The following is a 23,263-nucleotide window of genomic DNA, read 5'->3' on the forward strand; positions in this document are numbered from 1 at the left end:
TTACTCTTCCCTCTACTCCCCTCCCCTAAACTACCTTACTCTTCCCTCCCCTAAACTACCTTATTTTTCCCTCTCCTCCCCTAAACTACCTTATTTTTTCCCTCTCCTCCCCTAAACTACCTTATTTTTCCCTCTCCTCCCCTAAACTACCTTATTTTTTCCCTCTCCTCCCCTAAACTACCTTAATCTTCCTTTTCCTCCCTCTACTCCCATCCCCTTGACTCGCCGAAACTCCCCTACAGATGTAGGATCTTAATTTGAGCCAGTTTGCTACAGAAGTAAAATAATTATGCAGCAACAGGAAATATGAATCAAATCAGATGTTGTTTGCATACACATATTTAGCAGATATTATTGCGGGTGTAGCGAAATACTTGTGTTTGTAGCTCCAACAGTAAGGTCATGTCTAACAATACACAGACATCTCGGGTAAGGGTTAGCTAACATGCTAAGTAGTTGCTAAGTAGCAAGTAGTTGAAAGTTGCTAATTAGCTACAATACTAATGAGATTCTAACTCAACCTTTTGGGTCGCTAGACATTTGCGTTATACCCCCGACCAATCACCCTACTTTAGCTAAAATGCTAAAGTTGTACGTGATAAGATTTGGTTATAATTAATGGATTTTTTTTGTAGGGGTTGTTAGGCCAAGTCAAGTCTGACATTTTTAAAGTGAGGCTAGGCAGGGAGACAGGGAGCCCTCAGCCAGCCCAGAGCCTGACAACCATGGGACACTCCCTAACAGGCCTGGGTCTGGGCAGACCAGAGTTTTGTGCTGATAGCAGTCCAGACAAAAAGGCTTTTAGATGATCTGTTTGCCTGTAATGTATTTTTGTGCTGATATCAGATTGAGATAAAGATGAATGAATCCAGGACCTCAGGGTATGAGGAAACCAAGGGCTCTCTCTCTCTGTTACTCATCTGTCATCACATTTTCTGTAGTATTTTCCACCATCCCACCACAGATGACATTTCCTCATTTTGCTGAGTGTGATCATTATTCATGTTTATATCTCTCGTAGATACAGTATGACAATATAATCAGTGGGGATTGGTCGGGGGCGAGGTGTCTGTGGCCGTCTCAGGCAGTAATGTTACAGGCCCTAGGAGTCACCTCATTACTCTGCCAAATGAAGCCCTGGCTGGAGCCCTTCTGATTGGCTGGCTGGATAAGATCAAGGCATCATGTCATATCTCCCAATTATAGTCTGCAATCAAGATGGAGAGGTTCATCTGAGCATGAGAATTGAATGCTGGGCCCTGGACTGACCTTCCTCCTGTCTGCCTGCTCTGAGCCTCTGAGTCTAGTGGGCCTGGCCCGCCCTACCATACCTCCTTGCCCGTCCAAATAAAATATTGATCATTTATTTGACCGAGACGGCGGCCCTCTGCACCCCTCTGTCTCAGTATGTGTAGACCATGTATCTGATGCTGTCTGGACCAAAAGAGTATGGCATGTCATACTATTTCTGTCCAGACAGCATCATATAGATGGGCTACATGTAGGAAGACAGAGGGGCGCTGTTTTGCTCGCTTGGTTACTTTCTCCGGTGACATACTGAAGTTTTATCAGAGAGAAAGGGCTCAATCTCGCCAAAATCTTTCCAGAATAAGTCCAATGCATTTCTATAGGAATACTATACATACCTAAGCTAGTCGCCTGACTTCCCACCTTTGGGACAATGACTCCCATTGTCAGGGCAGAGACATGAGCACCTCGTCATTATACAGATCTCTGGTTTCAGACACTTGGGAATTGGAAAGGAAAGTTGGCGGGTGCACAGTGAACTGTTCAGATGCCGGCTTCCTCTAAAGCAGGGGTGTCAATCTCATTCCATGGAGGGCCTAGTGTCTGTGGGTTTTTCCTTTCAATTAAGACCTAGACAACCAGGTGGAGTTCTTTACTAATTAGTGACCTTAATTCATCAGTCAAGTACAAGGGAGGAGCGAAAACCCACAGACACTCGGCCCTCTGTGGAATGAGTTTGACATACAGTATGTGCTCTAATGTAAATTGATGTTTTGCCAAAATTATATAATTTCTCCTGTCTAAATAAAATCATTTGAAATATTTCTTCAGAGGGCATAACTTAGCCACAGAGGATCATTAGCTTATTTAAAAACAGCTGTGTATTGTTTCAAGGTGCATAGGTCTATGCCTATTTGGGAAGCCCACAATTTGGGCAGAGCGCGTGGTAATAGGTCTAGCTGATATTTGAGTTGCGGCTGTCAGTGAAAAGGGCCTCATATGTATGAAGATAATGTGTCTTGAGTATAATTTAAAATGTCGAGACAAGAAGAAGTGGAGGGTGTTTTGGTTGAAGATATGGCGCGTCTCTCTCCGCCAATACACTCAGTTCTCCACAGGGCCGGTCCTGGACATTCTGCCACCCCCCCACCCCCCAAAAAATTGAAGTTTCAGGGAATAATGGACAGGGAAATGCGTATTCTTACCATATTTCTGAATGTCAAACCAGTGTCTTGTTTGCAAATAATTACATCTTAGACATCCTTATGAATCTAAGCATGGCACTTTCAAAATGTACCTTTCCATCCAGACAGAGCAGAATAATGTAAGCTTCAACTGCTGGCTACTCGTCTGTTGTATAACCCAGCAAGAGAAGTGTTTCCCTAAAAGCTGCCTGGGTTTAAACAAACATATTCTTCTCTTTTCAGAAAGAGAAAAGCAGGGACAGAATAGCAAAGTCAATTAAAAAAAAAATCTCCTTGAATATTATAGGCTGCAGCTCAGCTTCAGATTGTCATAGAGAGGAATCAATATATCTCCATATGCATCAGGGTCTTTTGCGGGCATTTTAGAGCAGGTTTTGACCATAAGGCATCACAGAGTTAAGCATTGTTATAGAACGCTTGATATAATCTGGATACGTTTCATGTATTTATTTCAAAATATAAAGCAAACAATAGATCTCATTCTTGCCCTTTTCTTTAACAAAGGCTATGTGATACCCTCACTCAATTGGAGCTCTGGTTTTAACCAACCACACCAAGCCCTTCCCAGACACGGAGGTATTTAATCAGTGCATGCGACAGTATTGGAGTATTTGGCTATACCAAAATCTATAAATAGCATAATTGTGTCTGTCAAACAGGTAGGCTTACCACTGGAATAGGAAGACATACAGTGGCAATACAGTGGCAAGAAAAATGTGTGAACCCTTTGGAATTACCTGGATTTCTGCATAGATTGGTCATTCAATCTGGCCTTCATCTAAGTCACAACAATAGACAAACATAGTGTGCTTAAACTAATGACACACAAATGTATTGTATTCCAGAAAAAATAATTTCAACATTCACAGTGTAGGTTGGGAAAAGTATGTGAACCCCTAGGCTAATCACTTCTCCAAAAGCTAATTGGAGTCAGCTAACCTGGAGTCCAATCAATGAGATGAGATTGGAAATGTTGGTTAGAGCTTCCTTGCCCTGTAAAAAACACTCTCAAAAAATGTGAGTTTGCTATTCACAAGAAGCATTGCCTGATGTGAACCATGCCTCGAACAAAAGAGATAGAAGACCTAATATTAAGAATTGTTGACTTGCATAAAGCTGGAAAGGGTTACAAAAGTCTCTAAAAGCCTTCATGTTCATCAGTCCACAGTAAGACAAATTGTCTATAAATGGAGAAAGTTCAGCACTGTTGCTACTCTCCCTAGGAGTGGCCGTCCTGCAAAGATGACTGCAAGAGCACAGCGCAGAATGCTCAGTGAGGTTAAGAAGAATCCTAGAGTGTCAGCTAAAGACAGAAATCTCTGGGACATGCTAACATCTCTGTTGACGAGTCTACAATACATAAAACACTAAACAAGAATGGTGTTCATGGGAGGACACCACGGAAGAAGTCACTGCTGTCCCAAAAAAAACATTGCTGCATGTCTGAAGTTTGCAAAATTGCACCTGGATGTTCCACAGTGCTACTGGCAAAATATTCTGTGGACAAATGAAACTACAGTTGAGTTGTTTGGAAGGAACACAACACTGTGTGGAGAAAAAAAAGGCACAGCACATCAACATCAAAACCTCATCCCAACTGTAAAGTATGGTGGAGGGAGCATCATGGTTTGGGGCTGCCTCAGGGCTTGCACAGCTTGCTATCACCGACGGAAAAATAAATTCCCAAGTTTATCAAGACATTTTGCAGGAGAATGTTAGCCTATCTGTCTGCCAATTGAAGCTCAACAGAATTAGGGTGAGGCAACAGGACAACAACCCAAAACACATAAGTAAATCAACAATAGAATGGCTTCAACAGAAGAAAATATGCCTTCTGGAGTGGCCCAGTCAGAGTCCTGACCTCAAACCAATTGAGATGCTGTGACATGACCTGAAGAGCGCAGTTCACACCAGACATCCCAAAAACATTGCTGAACTGAAACAGTTTTGTAAAGAGGAATGGCCCAAAATTCCTCCTGACCGTTGTGCAGGTGTGATCCGCAACTACAGAAAACATTTGGTTGAGGTTATTGCTGCCAAAGGAGGGCCAACCAGTTATTAAATCCAGGGGTTCACATACTTTTTCCACCCTGCACTGTGAATGTTTACATGGTGTGTTCAATGAAGACATGAAAACGTAAATTGTTTGTGTGTTATTAGTTTAAGCAGAATGTGTTTGTCTATTGTTGTGACCTAGATGAAGATTACATTTTATGACCAAGTTATGCAGAAATCCAGGTATTTCCAAAGGATTCACACTTTTTCTTGCCACTTGTCTCCAATTACATACAGTTGAAGTTTACATACACTTAGGTTGGAGTCATTAAAACTAGTTTTTCAACCACTCCACAAATTTCTTGTTAACAAACTATAGTTTTGGCAGTTGGTTAGGACATCTACTTTGTGCATGACACAAGTAATTTTTCCAATAATTGTTTACAGACAGATTATTTAACTTATAATTCACTGTATCACAATTCCAGTGGGTCAGAAGTTTACATACACCAAGTTGACTGTGCCTTTAAACAGCTTGTAAAGTTCAAGAAAATTGTCATGGCTTTAGAGGTTTTTGGCTAAATTACATAATTTGAGTCAATTGGAGGTTTACCTGTGGATGTATTTCAAGGCCTACCTTCAAACTCAAACTCAGCCAAGACCGCAGAAAAACAATTGAAGACCTCCACAAGTCTGGTTTATTCTTGGGAGAAATTTCATCTGTACAAACAATAATAAACAAGTATAAACACCATGGGACCACGCAGCCGTCAAACCGCTCAGGAAGGAGACGCGTTCTGTCTCCTAGAGATGAACATACTGTGGTGCGAAAAGTGCAAATCAATTCCAGAAAAGCAGCAAAGGACCTTGAAGACGCTGGGGAAAACAGGTACAAAAGTATCTATATCCACAGTACAATGACACCTATATATAAGGACATCAAAGTCAAGGTATTGGAGTGGCCATCACAAAGCCCTGACCTCAATCCTATAGAAAATTTGTGGGCAGAACTGAAAAAGCATGTGCAAGCAAGGAGGCCTACAAACCTGACCCAGTTACACCAGCTCTGTCAGGAGGAATGGGCCAAAATTCACCCAACTTATTGTGGGAAGCTTGTGGAAGGCTACCTGAAATGTTTGACCCAAGTAAAACAATTTAAAGGCAATTCTACCAAATACTAATTGAGTGGATATAAACTTTTGACCCACTGGGAATGTGAATAAATAAATGAAAGCTGAAATAAATATTTCTCTATTATTCTGACATTTCACATTCTTAAAATAAAGTGGTAATCCTAACTGACCTAAGACGGGAGTTTTCACTCGTATTAAATGTCAGGAATTGTGAAAAACTGAGTTTAAATGTATTTGGCTAAGGTTTATGTAGACTTCTGACTTCAACTGTATGTAATTCTATGATTGTGTTTAGAGGTCGACCGATTAATCGGAATGGCCGATTTTAATTAGGGCCGATTTCAAGTCTTCATAACAATCGGAAATTGGTATTTTTGGGCGCCGATTTCTGGGTGTGCGCTAATACTGTTTCAAACGTCACTCGCTTTTAGATTTGGAGTAGTTATTCCCCTTGCGCTGCAAGGGCCGCGGCTTTTGTGGAGCGATGGGTAACGATGCTTAGAGTGTGGCTGTTGTCGATGTGTTCCTGGTTCGAGCCCAGGTAGGGGCGAGGAGGGGGACGGAAGCTATACTGTTACACTGGCAATACTATAGTGCCTATAAGAACATCCAATAGTCAAAGGTATATGAAATACAAATGGTATAGAGATAAATAGTCCTATAAATACTATATTAACTACAACCTAAAACCTCTTACCTTGGAATATTGAAGTCTCATGTTAAAAGGAACCACCAACTTTCATATGTTCTGAGCAAGGAACTTAAACGTTAGCTTTTTTACATGGCACATATTTTACATGGCACATATTACTTTCTTCTCCAACACTTCGTTTTTGCATTATTTAAACCAAATTGAACGTTTCATTATTTATTTGAGGCTAAATTGGTTTTGATGTTTTATATTAAGTTAAAATAAGTGTTAATTCAGTATTGTTGTAATTGTAATTATTACAAATTTAATAAAAATACAAAAATTGGCAGATTTTTAATCGGCATCGGCTTTTTTGGTCCTCCAATAATCGGTATCTGTATATTGGCGGTGAAAAATCATAATCGGTCGACCTCTAATTGTGTTCATAGTAAATGTTGTAATTTTACTTCAACCCTTGCATTGGAGAGTTAGTGTTGTTATCACAATGGAGCCAACTGCCTATAGTAGGAAACAGAGTTTTCTATTAATAATCTACCACTTGTTATCACACATGGCACGATCCATTAATTGTTAGAATAAAAACAACACTTTTAAATAACATTTAACATTTTAATATTCCTGTAGAACTGTAAAAAAGAGTAAGATCATTTGAGCTTCTGAAAGAAGTGCTTTCATAAATGCATGGCGGGCCTCGTTTCGCTTGAGCAGTGTAAAATAAGCTTTGTCAATGACCCAGCCTTAACAAATTTTGTTTACTTACATATCGAATTTGATTGTCCAACATCAGTTTCAGAATGTATTTATTTTGTCTCCGCCTAAAGTGGCTTCTTCTTCTGTGGTGCTGCGTTGCAGTCAGCAATGTTTTCTCTCGGTAGCTAAAGGTCCTAAAATCCAATCATCTGAGAGCAGAATTAGGATGTAGTCTATTTAAATCTAAAGATACAAAGTTAACAGGTGATAGATAATTGAACAATCTTTCATAATTGAAAACTCCTTCATGATTCCATCTGTAACGGCTTTCCTCCTGGGAAGTAGAGGCGGACCAAAATGCAGCGTGGTTATAGTTCATGTTTTTAAAACTCAACATGAACATAATACAAAACAATAAATGTGGCAAAACCGAAACAGCCCTATTTTTTTTAATTTTTATAATAAATAATTTATTATCATCAATACCATTCATTCTTTACAACTCAAACTTTCCATACAAACTCAAATAGTGGTATTTTAATTTAAACAAAACAAAAACCCCAAACAAAACCTCAGGGGAGCATCTTCCCTCCCCGTCATCCTACAAACTACCTTTCCCTATCTCCCCGTCCCTAATCTATCCCCTTACAAATCTAAATGGCACCCAGCCCTAAACCCCCCTTCCACCTCTCCCGGGCAGCATGCTGCCCCCACTTCCTCTCCTCCCTCTTCATCCTCCCCCTCAAATCTCCTTCCACCCTCCTCACTATCCCTTCCACCCCCCAATCTCTCCCTGTCTTCACCATGTTCTGCCTGGCTTCCCACAGCCCCCGTTTAAAGAGACTCATGAGAAGCCAGAGCAGAAACCTGTCCCTATCCGTCCCTCTCGCTCTCCCTACACCTCTCTCTAACCTGGCCCACGTCAATACAAAATCCCCCCTTACCAAACCTAACAACACCCGTGCCCTAGCCCATACTACTCCGGCAAAGGCACAGTCCCAAAAGACATGGCGCTCTCCTCCCTGCCACAAGAAGATCTTGGACAGGTGGGGGATTGCACCAAACTATACCGGTACATGATGGAACGTACCGGCAAGCACTTATGGAGGCTCAACCAATTCAGGTCCTTGAGCCTGTTGTCCAGACCCCGCGCCTGCACTCCCTCCCAGACCACTTCCGAGATGCCCACTACAGGCGCCGGACTCCCTGCCCTTCTGACCTCCTCGTACAGGTGCCTGTGATCTAAACCTACTCGGGCAACTTCAACCTCAGGGTGCGCACGCAGCCACTTGGCCGCATGACCAAAGTGCCACGGCAGCTGTTCCGCCCGAGGACCCGTGTTAGACCACACCATTACGCTTCTCGCCTGATACGAGAAGAACACCCGCAGGAGGTAACCGGACGGGTGTATCACTGGATGAGCAAGCTCCGTTAACAAGAAAGAAACAAAAATTGCGTCCAGCTTGAGGGGGAAATGTGGTACCCCCCTACCTCCCTCCCCGATGGGACAAAGCATGCGTGCCCTGGCGACCCACTCGCACCTGCCACTCCACATGAACTGAAACACAAGCCTCACTAGAGGCCTCCTCAGACTAGCCGGCAATGGGTAGATGTACGCCAAATACAAAAGAGACGGCAACACATCCACCTTTAGAACCAGGACTTTGCCCATAAAAGACAAATACCTAGCCTTCCACATTGCTAGCTTCCTCTGTACCACTGCGATACGCATGTTCCAGTTTAGCGTCGCTGAGCCGGAGGTCTCAAAATGGACCCCGAGAATCCTCAGGGCCCCCTCATAGAGAGATAACCCCCCGGGCACATCCGTTCTACCGCGCCATCTTCCGAAAAACTTGACGGAAGACTTTGCATGGTTCAGAACTGCTCCCGACGCTCGGGTGAAATCCCCAAAGATGGCAAGGGACCTTGTCAGGCACGAGTCCTTGCACAGCAGCAAGGAAGTGTCGTCGGCGTACTGCGTCATCTTAACACGCAGCCCACCACTTCCAGGGATCAACAAGCCTTCCACCCCTGTGTCTGCCCTAATGGCAGCCCCCAGAGGCTCCATGTACAGAACGAAGAGGAGAGCCGAGAGTGGGCACCCCTGCCTGACTCCAGACGAGAGGTCAAAAACGTCACCCAAGTGACTATTTACACTAACTCGGCACCCCGCTCCGACATATAATGCACGAATCCATCCTATGAACTTCTCCCCAAATCCTAATCGACCTAACACTCTGAATAAAAATGATCTATTCACGCGATCAAAGGCTTTCGCCTGATCTAGCGCTGCTACCATTAAAGGCAGTCCTCTATCTTCAACCCAAGCGCTGGAGTCCCTGATTAACTGTAGGTTCCATCTAATAGAGCGGCCCTCTACCCCGCACGTCTGATCCTCATGGACGACGTAGGGAAGGGCTGTGCGCAACCGGTCTGCTAAAACCTTTGCAAGTAGCTTGTAATCTACACACAGCATGGTCAACGGCCGCCAGTTGCCAAGGTCTGTTACTTCCCCCTTCTTATATAAAAGTGACAGCACACCAACAGCCATTGATCCCCCCGGGACCCCCGTCTCAAGGATGGCCTTCAAGACTTCGAGGACCACTGGTCCAAGTATACCCCAAAACTTGAGATAAAACTCAGCCGGCAGCCCATCTATCCCAGGCACCTTCCCTTTTCCCATCCTCCTAAGAGCGCTCTCAACCTCTTCTAGTGAGATCTGGGCCTCCATCACTTCTCTAATGTCCTCCGGCAACCGCCTGGACAAGTGTTCTAAAAACACATTTCCCTGCTCTACATCTATTTCCCTTTCCTTAAATAAACCTTGGAAATGATCAGTTGTCACCCTGACCATATCCTCTGGTTCTCTAACTATACTACCATTTTCTTCCCTAACGCCATGCATTACCTTCCTACTCTGTCTGGCCCTAACCGACTTAAAGAACATAGCAGAACAAGTCTCATTGTGTTCTAGAAAGCCACTATGCGCACGCTCCAGGAAAGCTCGAGCCTTCCGCTCCTGCAACTCCCTGAGCTGCGCCTTTAGGGTTGCGGATCTCTCCCAGTCAAACGACCCGCCGAGGTTGCCTGCCTCGTACTCGAGTTCAATTAACCTTTGGATACGATCCACCTCCCTCCTCTCCTCCCTTTTTTTCCTCTTGCAATACCCTATTATAAAAGCCCTAATCCTCACCTTAACTAATTCCCACCACTCTAACACCCCCTCGCACATGGACCGGAGACCCTCAAGCCTCCAAAAGAAACCATAAAACCCGTCAACAAAAGCCTGCTCCTCCAGCACATCCCGATCTAGCTTCCAGTACCCCCTACCAAAGAGGCAGACTGGCGACCCCACCTGCAGGAGCACCCCGTCGTGATCCGAAAAGAAAACAGGCAACAGCCGCCCAGACAACTTACCCAAAGACCTGGGTACAAAAATATAGTCGAGCCTCCGCTCAACCCCCCTGGAGTTGCGCCATGTAGGACCGTCCATTTTCGGAGTAGTGTGCAGACCACCATCTACCAGACCATGGCAAGCCATTAGCCTGGCAATGGCGCCCGCACTGCTATCCCCCCCTCTTCCTAAATCTGTATTAAAATCCCCCCCTATCACTAATTTCCTATTTGTGACACACAGGGGCGTCAGACAGTCCACCATCTCCCTCCTGTCTGCCACCACCTGTGGTCCATACACCACCACTAATCTAAAATTACAATCCCTTATCGTGACATCCACCCCTATAACCCTCCCCTGCATTACCACAAAAGAATCCTCCACTTTAACCTCCCTGTGCCCACACAAAATCCCTACCCCCGATGAGTGCACCCCCCCAACACCCACCCCAAACCGACTCCCCCTTGTCCCACTCCCTCTTAAACCTATTAACATCCCCTCCATCCCTCAGGTGAACCTCCTGTAAAAAACAAAAATCAAACCTCACACCCTCCAAATAACTAAAAACCGCCCTCCTCTTAACAAAATCCCTTAAACCCCTTACATTTAAACTAACAAAAGTAAAATCAGACCCCATGAAAGAATAAAATAAAAACATGTAATACACTCAAATTCTAAACCCAGACAGAAAAAAACAAAAACAGGAGACTCACCCGATGCTCCCCTGCTCCATATCTACCGGTGATAACACCATCTGTACTCCCAACATCCCCCCCTCGTCCTCCATCTCACAAACCCAGGATGCAGGAATAGTGTTTGGCTCCGGGGTGCCCTGCACCCTGGGTCTACCCCCACAATCCTCCCCAGTGCTGCAGCTGGATTGGAAAAAATTCGGGGAGGCTGAGTCCCCAAACAAAAAACTCCCCACCTCCTCCTGTACCCAGTCCTGAGTCTTGTTAGGTGTGTCCCCACCCAACAGATATTGAGAGCCTGTGGAAACCAGCAGCAACCCAGAGGTTTCTCCACTCGGTTTCCTTCTTCCGCCGCTTTTCCTGGTTCTCCTACTCCCGTGCCTTCCGTTTCCTTCTCTCTTCCTTCCGCCGCTTCTTGCTCCTCCTCCTTCCTTGTGGCCTTCCCCTCTGGACCTGTACTCTGATCATGAGGCGTGCTTCCTTCCCCTCCTCTTCTTCCCCCATCCCCCGCCCCTGCTCCCCCCCCAGCCGCAGACGCATATGACCGCTGACGGGCCGGGCACCCTCGCCACAGGTGTGCTGACGAGCCACACCCATGGCACGTCTTAGGCTTGTCACAATCCCTCGCCTCGTGATCCTCAGATGCACAAAATCTGCATTTTCTTGTACTGCATGAGGCGAATATGTGACCGTAGGCCATACAGCGTCTGCAAAATGGGGGCTGACGTGCATAAAACAACGTCCCCCTGTCAGCCCCTAGGGAGAACATAGCAGGAGGATGGAGGTAGCCACCATGTCCTTTTGGGTCCTCTCTGAGGAGGGCCTGGAAACCTCTCCTCCCATTCCAAAACCCAAGGGAGTCTTTGAGGTGCCTTGCTGAGGAGACGTTATCCATATATCTCCCCAGAAAAGCCCTCACCTCTTCGTCCTTAACGTAAGGGTTGTAAATGTTGACAGTTACAACCCTAAAATTATTCTTCGCCAGGCTTGTTATTTCGTAGTGGCACATCGGCCTCTCACCTCCCACTGCTCTTGCCCTTCTCAGGATATCATCGTGTTTCTCCTCTGTATGTAGTGCCACGTCGTATGCTCCCTCCAACGAGTTGCCTTGGAAACAAAACACGTCCTTCACCGTCAGCTTTAGAATCCCCATCAAATTTATCCTTCCAAAAGATTCCCGTCCTAAAGGCTCCATCTCCTTTTCCTTCCAAGCAAACCTAATCGTGTTAGCCAGCCCAATCCCAGGGACCGACCGTGTTGATGTATTTAGCACCATCTCCGCAAGGAGAATGGCGCTCGTTCTCTTCTCTTCCAAAACAAGTGAAAAGAAAAAAACAAATGACTGAGCCTATCTGGTGCAACAAACACAAAGACAGGAAACAACCACCCACAAAACCCAACACAAAACAGGCTACCTAAATATGGTTCCCAATCAGAGACAATGACTAACACCTGCCTCTGATTGAGAACCACATCAGGCCCAAACACAGAAACAGACAAACTAGACATCCAACATAGAATGCCCACTCAGATCACCCTGACCAAAAAAAACATAGAAACCTACAAAGCAAACTATGGTCAGGGTGTGACACCATCAAAGATACCCAGCATTTTCACAAACTTCAGAAAGTTCCCATTATTTGGCTCGTTCAGCCTGTCGGTGGTCTAACGTATCGCAATGTTCTGCGTGGCCATTACGCATATCAGAGCAATGAGCGGAGAATCTCTCCGTCAATATCCCGTTTGGCTTGTGCATCGATAGTTAGCTTGGAGACCATCCTGATTTCCAGCTCCTTCCACCTCTAGAAACTATCAAGGTGGTCATGCGACCTCTCGTGCGAGGTGAGGAGATGGCAGAGATTCTTCCAGTCCCTGGTTTCATCCCTGCAGCAAAACAGTAGGCTGCATCTTTTTTTTTATAAGAATAGACAAGCAATGGTCTCTCCACTTTCTTTGTTCGCCATGCTCCTATTGTAGTGGGTCACCGAAAAATTTCGTTGTCGCTCATCTCTTGGGAAATTCCCCTCCTTATCTTGATGTGACCCAGCCTGCATGAACATATCCTGTAAAGATCAATTAATATATTTTGGCCTCTCACCGGGATCTTTTATGTTTTTTTGTCTGGGATTTAGCAGCAACACCACTGTCATCGGGGACGGGGAGCGACAAATCTGAGTCCGGGTCCAAGATATTAGGGTCTTCACCGGCATTATTTGGAGGTGTGGCTAGGCCTGGTGCAACCACCTGTCCTTTTCCAGCCAGAGAGCTGTCATCATCGGTGGAAGTGCATGGCTCGGACTCCTCCAGTTTTCCCTGTTTGCTGCTAAACTCAGCAAAAAAAGAAACATCCTCTCACTGTCAACTGCGTTTATTTTCAGCAAACTTAACATGTGTAAATATTTGTATGAACATAACAAAATTCAACAACTGAGACATAAACTGAACAAGTTCCACAGACATGTGACTAACTGAAACGGAATAATGTGTCCCTGAACAAAGGGGGGGACAACATCAAAAGTAACAGTCAGAATCTGGTGTGGCCACCAGCTGCATTAATTAAGTATTGCAGTGCATCTCCTCCTCATGGACTGCACCAGATTTGCCAGTTCTTGCTGTGAGATGTTACCCCACTCTTCCACCAAGGCACCTGCAAGGTCCCAGACATTTCTGGGGGGAATGGCCTTAGCCCTCACCCTCCGATCCAACAGGTCCCAGATGTGCTCAATGGGATTGAGATCCGGGCTCTTCGCTGACCATGGCAGAACACTGACATTCCTGTCTTGCAGAAAATCACGAACAGAACGAGCAGTATGGCTGGTGGCATTGTCATGCTGGAGGGTCATGTCAGGATGAGCCTGCAGGAGGGGTACCACATGAGGGAGGAGGATGTCTTCCCTGTAACGCACAGCGTTGAGATTGCCTGCAATGACAACAAGCTCAGTCCGATGATGCTCTGACACACTGACCCTCCACCTCCAAATCGATCCCGCTCCAGAGTACAGGTCTCGGGTGTAACTCTCATTCCTTCTATGAAAAATGTGAATCCGACCATCAACCCTGGTGAGACAACTGCGACTCTTCAGTGAAAAGCACTTTTTGCCAGTCCTGTCTGGTCCAGCGACGGTGGGTTTGTGCCCATAGGCGACGTTGTTGTCGGTGATGTCTGGTGAGGACCTGCCTTGCAACAGGCCTAAAAGCCCTCAGTCCAGCCTCTCTCAGCCTATTGCGGACATTCTGACCACTGATGGAGGGATTGTGCGTTCCTGGTGTAACTCGGGCAGTTGTTGTTGCCATCCTGTACCTGTCCCGCAGGTGTGATGTTTAGATGTACCGATCCTGTACAGGTGTTGTTATATTAGGTCTGCCACTGCGAAGACGATCAGCTGTCCGTCCTGTCTCCCTGTAGCGCTGTCTTAGGCGTCTCACAGTACGGACATTGCAATTTATTGCCCTGACCACATCTGCAGTCCTCAAGCCTCCTTGCAGCATGCCTAAGGCACGTTCAGACAGATGAGCAGGGACCCTGGGCATCTTTCTTTTGGTGTTTTTCAGAGTCAGTAGAAAGGCCTCTTTAGTGTCCTAAGTTTTCATAACTGTGACCTTAATTGCCTGCCGTTTGTAAGCTGTTAGTGTCTTAACAACTGTTCCACAGGTGCATGTTCATTAATTGTTTATTAATTTGAACAAGCATGGGAAACAGTGTTTAAACCCTTTACAATGAAGATCTGTGAAGTTATTTGGATTTATACTAATTATCTTTGAAAGACAGGGTTCCGAAAAAGGGACGTTTCGTTTTTTGCTGAGTTTAGAATCAGCGAACACCGGCTGATGGACATGGCCGTACGCTGATACATTTCAGCAGCGAATTTTGCCTCTTTTTCTCATTCGTTTTTAAAAAATATTTGCTTCCTGATAATAATATTCGCTTCCAGTTTGTCTTTTAGACATGTTAGAAAATTGCTCAAATCTCTATAGCTTACTTTTAGCGAAATGTGTATCCACTAGTAGTAGCTAGCTAACGTTAACAGGCTAGGTTACGCTACTGCCTAAATCACTAATCGTCTTCGTCACACACAAACATAAAAAAAACAATACAATCATTTAATTGGCAGATTCATTTTATTTATGTTTCACAATTGGATAATCCCATTTAAACACACACATCGCCATAGCTACAGAGGATAGTGGGAGTGAACTTCTGGAGAAGCGGGGGAGAATGGGGTGGGGACGGGAACTGCAGCAACCCTATGAGCTGTTGGCTGGGGTGCCACCGGTGGTGTAGTAGCCGATCAGGGGCACCGGAGGGCTGCAGCCAATTGTCAAAATGCCGCCCCTCTATGGCCAGGGTTTGACAGTACCCCCCCCCCGGGTCCGGGTGGGCTTCCTTTACGGCTGCTCTGGTGCGGAACGTAGACCCCCCTCCGCCTCTGGCTCCCCCCACTTTGGTGGCACCTCTGGTGCGGGGACCTGGACTGGGGACCCTTGGTGCGGGCCCCGGACTGGGGACCGTCGCTGGAGGCCCCGGACTGGCCCGTGGAGCAGGCACAGGACTCACCAGGCTGGGGAGACCTACTGGAGGCCTGGTCCTTGGAGGAGACACAGGATGAACCGGGTTGTGGGGGAGCACTGGAGATCTGGTGCTTATCCCTGGCACCACTCTTCCAGGCTGAATGCCCACTTTAGCCCGGCACCTCCCAGAGCGCAGGCACAGGTTGAACCGGGCTGTGGGGGAGCACTGGAGATCTGGTGCTTAACACTTGCACCGCTCCTCTTGGCTGAATGCCCACCTTAGCCCGGCACTGGCGGAGCGCAGGCGTAGGACGCACTGAGCAGTCACCGCGCACCGGAGACACAGTGCGCAGAGCCGGCGCAGGATACCCTGGGCCGAAACGGCGCACCGGAGACCAAGCTCGCTGAGCTGCCACAATCTGCCCTGGCTGGATGCCCACTCTAGCGTGGCACTTGCGGAGAGCTGGCATATAGCGCACCGGGCTATGAGAGGTCACTGGAGACGCTGTGTGCGTTACCGCATAACATGGTGACTGACCAGTACCACGCTCCTTACGGTAAGCACGGGGAGTTGGCTCAGGTCTATAGCCTGACTCTGCCACTCTCCCCGTGTGCCCCCTCCAAAATGTTTTTGCCTCTGGTGCGGGGACCCTCACCGCCGTTCCGCCTTTGCTGCTTCTTGCTCCTCCTTAGGACGGCGATATTCACCAGCCTGTGCCCAGGGTCCCTTTCCTTCCAATATCTCCTCCCATGTCCATTCCTCCAGAAAGCGCTGCTCCTCCCGGCCACGCCGCTTGGTCCGTTTGTGGTGGGTAGTTCTGTCACGGGCGTCTTCCTGGAAATGACCGGACCAAAGCGCAGCGTGATGAGCGTACATTTCTTTTATTTTAAATGAATGTCGCCAACAAAACAAGGAAACGACCATGAAGCTTAACTTGGGAACCAATGCCACTAACATAGTCAAATACCCACAAATGCGAAAGGAAAAAAGGCTGCCTAAGTATGATTCCCAATCAGAGACAACGATAGACAGCTGCCTCTGAGAACCACACCCGGCCAAACACAAAGAAATAGAAAACATAGAAATAAAGAAACTAGAATGCCCACCCTAGTCACACCCTGGCCTAACCAAAATAGAGAATAAAAGCATCTCTATGGCCAGGGCGTGACAGCCCCAAATTCAAGTGCCGCCATAGGCGGCTGCCTAATCTTGCCTAATGGGAGGGCTGGCCCTGGTACTCCAGAATGCTCTCAGCTGTCTTCCCGCCAATTCTTCTGCGTTCATTGTTTCATTGTGTGAATTGTTTTCCCTTTAATTGTTTATTTTGATCAATTCCCCATTACGTCACCAGTAGCCCTAGTAAATGTACTATTAGTCCCTGTCATTTGGTTGAATTAATTTCTGTTAATTAATGAGGAAATTAATTAATTAATTAATGTAGGAAAGTGCCCATTTGAGAATGTCTGATTTTCTAATTGTCTTAACTCACCATGTCCATCACTAATAAGCTGAGCTTCACAGTACATTTTTCTTCACCTCGCGCAATAAGTCAATGAAATCTGCTTTTTTAACATTCATTGCAAATGATGTTAGTTCCTCACGATATTAGAAACTAAACTCCAACACTCTCGGTCTCAGTCATCACCAAGCCTCAATGTGAAAGCAAAATATCATGATCTGATGATCCGATTATCCAGTGTAAAAATATGATCTGATGATCCCATATATCCAGTTTAAAAATATCATGATCTGATGATCCCATTTATCCAGTGTAACATCAGCTGTCTGGAAACTCAGAGTCCGGAAAAGGCTAGTTGATACAATTTTGCAAGTTCGCTATTGCCGGATCCAGTTAATTGATTTGATACAATATTGCACTTCACTAGCGATAGCTCAAGTCAAGACAGATAGAAAGGGAGGCAGACAGTTGGAGTAGATAGATGAATGCGATTGAAATAACCTGAACTTTCATCTGTTTTTATTTGTCAGCTTTAGGCCTGTGTATTTTAATTAGTTGACGATTGAAGTTGCGGTATAGGCCTACTGCTGCATTGGCCTATAGGCTAGCAAATTTTATTGGTCACATACACGTGATTTGCAGATGTTATTGCGGGTGTAGTGAAATGCTTGTGCTTCTAATCAGATCAAATCAAATGTTATTGGTCACATGCGCCTACAAACCTGACCCAGTTACACCAGCTCTTTTCAGGAGGAATGGGCCAAAATTCACCCAATTTATTGTGGGAAGCTTGTGGAAGGCTACCTGATATGTTTGACCCAAGTTAAACAATTTAAAGGCAATGCTACCAAATACTAATTGAGTGTATGTGAACTTCTGACCCACCGTAAATGTGATGAAAGAAATAAAAGATTCAATAAATCACACTGCTATTATTCTGACATTTCACATTCTTAAAATAAAGTGGTGATCCTAACTGACCTAAGACAGGGAATTTTAACTAGGACTAAATGTCAGGAATTGTGTCAAACTGAGTTTAAATGTATTTGTCTAAGGTGTATGTAAACTTCCGACTTCAACTGTATGTTCCTCCTGACAAAGCTGGTGTAACTGAGTCAGGTTTGTATGCCTCCTTGCTCGCACACGCTTTTACAGTTCTGCCCACAAATGTTCAATAGGATTGAGGTCAGGGCTTTATGATAGCCACTCCAATACCTTGACTTTGTTGTCCTTAAGCCATTTTTCCACAACTTTGGAAGTATGCTTGGGGTCATTATCCATTTTTGAAAGACCCCTTTGTGACCAAGCTTTAACTTCCTGACTGATGTTTTGAGATGTTGCTTCAATATATCCACATCATTTTCCTCCCTCATGAAGCCATCTATTTGTGTGAAGTGCACCAGTCCCTCCTGCAGCAAAGCACCCCCACAACATGATGCTGCCACCCCCGTGCTTCACGGTTGGGATGGTGTTCTTCGGCTTGCAAGCCTCCCCCTTTTTCCTCAAACCATAACGATGGTCATTATTGCCAAACAGTTCTATTTTTGTTTCATCAGACCAGACGACATTTCTCCAAGAAGTACGATCTTTGTCCCCATGTGCAGTTGCAAACCGTAGTCTGGCTTTTTTATGGCGGTTTTGGAGCAGTGGCTTCTTCCTTGTTGAGCGACCTTTCAGGTTATGTCGATATAGGTGTCATTGTACTGTGGATATAGATACTTTTGTACCTGTTTTCTCCAGCGTCTTCAAGGTCCTTTGCTGCTTTTCTGGAATTGATTTGCACTTTTTGCACTAAAGTACGTTCATCTCTAGGAGACAGAACGCGTCTCCTTCCTGAGCGGTATGACGGCTGTGTGGTCCCATGGTGTTTATACTTACGTACTATTGTTTGTACAGATGAACGTGGTACCTTCAGGCATTTGGATATTGCTCCCAAGGATGAACCAGACTTGTAGAGGTCGACAATTTTATTTCTGGGGTCTTGCCTGATATTCTTTTGATTTTCCCATGATGTCAAACAAAGAGGCACTGAGTTTGAAGGTAGGCCTTGAAATACATCCACAGGTACACCTCCAATTGACTCAAATGATGTCAATTAGCTTATCAGAAGCTTCTAAAGCCATGACATCATTTTCTGGAAATTTTCAAGCAGTTTAAAGGCACAGTCAACTTAGTGTATGTAAACTTCTGACCCACTGGAATTGTGATACAGTGAAATAATCTGTCTGTAAACAATTGTTTGAAAAATTACTTGCCATGCATAAGGTAGATGTCCTAACCGACTTGCCAAAGCTATAGTTTGTTAACCTCTCTGGGATATGTGGGACGGTAGCGTCCCAACTGGCCAACATCCAGTGAAAATGCAGAGCGACAAATTCAAATAAATTACTATAAAAAGTTTACTTTCATGAAATCACACATTCAATATACCAAATTAAAGCTACACTTGTTGTGAATCCAGCCAACGTGTCAGATTTCAAAAATGCTTTACGGCGAAAGCAAACAATGCTATTATCTGAGCACCCAAGCAAATTTAGCACCCAAGCAAACAAACACAGACCATCATATTTCAACCCTCCAGGCACGACACAAAACGCAGAAATAAAGATATAATTCATGCCTTACCTTTGACGAGCTTCTTCTGTTGGCACTCCAATATGTCCCATAATCATCACAAATTGTATTTTTCTTCGATTAATTCCGTCTATATATATCCAAAATGTCCATTTATTTGGCACGTTTGATCCAGAGAAAAACATAGGTTCCAACTCGCGCAACATGACTACAAAAGTTACCTGTAAGCTTTTGTAATACAACTTTTAGGTATTTTTTTATGTAAATAATCGATTTATTGATGATCTGTGTTCAATACCGGAGGAAAACAAAGTGTAGCTAGCTTTCAGGTCACGCGCCTCTAACAAAGAGTACACTTCCCTCGAGCCTCATTCTGAACAGTGCTACTTCTTTAAAAAAAAAACTCAACCAATTTCTAAAGACTGTTGACATCCAGTGGAAGAGATATGAACTGCAAGAAGGTCCCTTAGAAATCTGGATTCCCAATGAAAAATCATTGAAAAAAGTGACCTAATTTTTGTTTTTTTTATCTGAATGGCTTGTCCTTGGGGTTTTGCCTGCCAAATAAGTTCTGTTATAGTCAGACATGATTCAAACAGTTTTAGAAACTTCAGAGTTTTCTATCCAAATCTACTAATAATATGCATATCTTAGCTTCTGGGCATGAGTAGCAGGCAGTTTAATTTGGGCACGCTTTTCATCCAAAATTCCGAATGCTGCCCCCTATCCTAGAGAAGATAACAAGAAGTTTGTGGATTGGTTGAAAAACTAGATTTTATGAATTTAATGTAAACTTCTGACTTCAACTATATGTGCACACTGCCCACAAAATGAGGTGGAAACTGAGCTGTACTTCCTAACCTCCTGCCTAATGTATGACCATATTAGAGACACATATTTCCCTCAGATTACACAGATCCACAAAGATTTCGAAAACAAACCCGATTTTGATCAACTCCCATATTTACTGGGTGAAATACCACAGTGTGCCATCACAGCAGCAATAATTGTGACCTGTTACCACAAGGGCAGTCAGTTAAGAATAAACACCATTGTAAATACAACCCATATTTTTGTTTATTTCTTTAACCATTTGTACATTGTTACAACACCGTATATATACATAATATGACATTTGAAATGTCTTTTATTATTTTGGGACTTATGTGAGTGTAATGTTTACTGTTCATTTTTATTGTTTATTTCACTTTTGTTTATTATCTTCACTTGCTTTGGCAATGTTAACATATGTTTCCCATGCCAATAATGCCCCTTGAATTGAATTATCTGGCTCATCAGAGCTGCTGAGCCTAGGGGGATGCGGAGGGAGGCAGGACATCTCTGAACCCCTGGCCCTGTACTGAGCAGTGGGATCGATCTTTGGGTATGGGGTCAGCCAGGTAAGGGAGGGGGGCTGTTTTCATCTAGATTTGCCTTCATAGAATATAGCGAGCGATATACTCAGAATACTGAAAGCCAACATTTCAATTCAAGTGTGGCTCTTATTCAAATATGTTATTATCTGTGTAAGAAACATGATAACCTATTAATTTCAAACATTTTCAATCAGTTTCTGACTCAAGATGTTTATCTTTAACATTCATGAGTTATTTTCACTCTTTCTCTCTGCCTCTCTCTCTCTCTCTGTGGTAAAAGAGAGAAGTGTTTTTGTGTGTCATTGTATTCCACGTGCAAGGAGAACACAGCACTGTCAGGCTTGTCATCTAGTCATCTCCTCCAGATGAGGACTAAAGTGTGCTTCTGTCCCAGGGTTCCAAAGACAGTTTCCCAATAAATATTGAGGCAACGCTCATTAGAGGATGTTAACAAACCATGTGTTGGATCTGACGTATTCAGAGGTGCATTATACTTTTGCTGATGTTGTCCTTGAGCGTGACTGCTTTACTAAATGCAACCAGTTGAAATGGATGGTGGATAAAAGTGTGGGTGAGTTCAGGCGGACAAAGGGGGAAATGGGCAACAGGACAGAACATTGTGTGTTCTGCTGGAAGTGTCAAGTTTTGTTTTCCAGGCAGCTGAAGGGTACTTGTGTCAAGCTAGTGCAAGGGTCTTGGCACTCCAGCAGACTCAACTCCTCTGATCCTGCGGTAAGTGATGGAGGGGACTGCTTGTCACCAGGGCCTATGGGCCTGGTCCTACATTTACATTGTCTAGTCATTCCTTTCAGCAGGCGCTGTGGACTATTGTTGCTAGTCAGTGACACGATCATTTACTGTACATACTGTCATTGGAAGAAGTTGTGGTTTAAGTAGCAAGTGATTCATCTGAACAAGGAGGTGACAGTGTTGAACATCAAGTGTGTTGTAGTCTATTGATGGAGATAAAGAGCAGTGAAAAACAGGAGGGGATGATAGTTAGTGTCCCCCCTCCTCTCCTAGCAGCACACTGTTTGTGTTTGCAGTTCACAGGAAGGTGACCCCTGATTGCAGTCAGGTAGTGTGAGTGATTGGGATACGGCATGCAGAGGCTGGATCTATGGGCATTAAATATTTCCCCTGAAGCTGCAGGACTCCTCATTGATTCTCCCGCCGATCCTCATCCCCCTTGTTCCAGTTAACTCAACTTTTTATTTTGCCACAGCAAATCTCTGTCTCTATTGATCCCAAGGTAAGTGCCTTTGAAAGTCATTTAATTGTGATGGTTGGGGGGGGGGCATAAAACAGCCATTTCTTTGATGAATCACATCAAATCATCCTTTAAATATTTATCAGTCGGCTAATTTTGTGCCATTGGAGTAATGGGGCGGCAGGGTAGCCTAGTGGTTAGAGTGTTGGACTAGTAACTGGAAGGTTGCAAGTTCAAACCCCCGAGCTGACAAGGTACAAATCTGTCATTCTGCCCCTGAACAGGCAGTTAACCCACTGTTCCTAGGCTGTCATTGAAAATAAGAATTTGTTCTTAACTGACTTGCCTAGTTAAATAAAGGTAAAAAAAAAAAAATGGAAGTGCCACTCTAATCTCTTCCTCCTCTTCCCCAGACCTCTTACTGTTGTTGGCACTGCCTGGAAAAATGAGTGAGAGTGTTGATGAGTGTTTATCGCACCGTAACCAAGAGCAACGGTTCTACTATACAAGCTATTAACGCCTGGCCATAAAAAGGAGCAACAGAGGAGAGTTATGAGACGAGAGCTGCTGAGATGGCCGTTCTGTTAAAGGCCTACATGGACACCAGGACACTTTAGTTGGATTAGATGGCTGAACACCAAGCATCTCATTTTGTTTATATGCAATTTGGCCCAGTTTTTGATCTCTGTCTGGCATTGCATGTCTCCCCTCCCACTGGCACATATCTTTCATTGGAATGACGTGGTTACAACGTTGATTCAACCAGTGTGTGCCCAGTGGGCTGACGCTACAGTCTCATGTTAGGAACAGCATCAACATTCTCTATCAGAGGAGTGATTCCTTTTCAGAATGTCTTCTAATCCTGGAGAACAAAGTGTGTGAGAGAGTGGCCCTCTTGTCCAGCTAAACCCCTCATTATAGTCCTAGGTCCCCTCTCCTTTCAGGCCTCTCTAATTAGCTGTTGGCTAGCCTCTGCTTTGGAGCAGCGCAACCTTGTGGCTGGAGGTGTGTGGTACAACACTGCATTTTAATGTGTCGTGTCAGAAGAAGCATCGTGCCTGTTATATGCTGCTCAGTCTCTGTGTCCTCAAGTATCTCCCCCAGTCCTCTTCTGGCTGTGCCGGG

At 44.8% G+C, this 23,263-nt stretch overlaps 1 protein-coding gene across 2 annotated transcripts in view; it reads left to right on the forward strand.

Annotated features, from left to right (window-relative positions):
- Positions 1 to 23,263, forward strand: part of LOC139384915 (pleckstrin homology domain-containing family A member 7-like) — a 147,613-nt gene that overhangs the window by 38,550 nt on the left and 85,800 nt on the right. The window lies entirely within an intron of this gene.

This window comes from Oncorhynchus clarkii, chromosome 26 (genome assembly GCF_045791955.1).
Source record: "Oncorhynchus clarkii lewisi isolate Uvic-CL-2024 chromosome 26, UVic_Ocla_1.0, whole genome shotgun sequence".
Classification (NCBI taxonomy): Eukaryota; Metazoa; Chordata; class Actinopteri; order Salmoniformes; family Salmonidae; genus Oncorhynchus; species Oncorhynchus clarkii.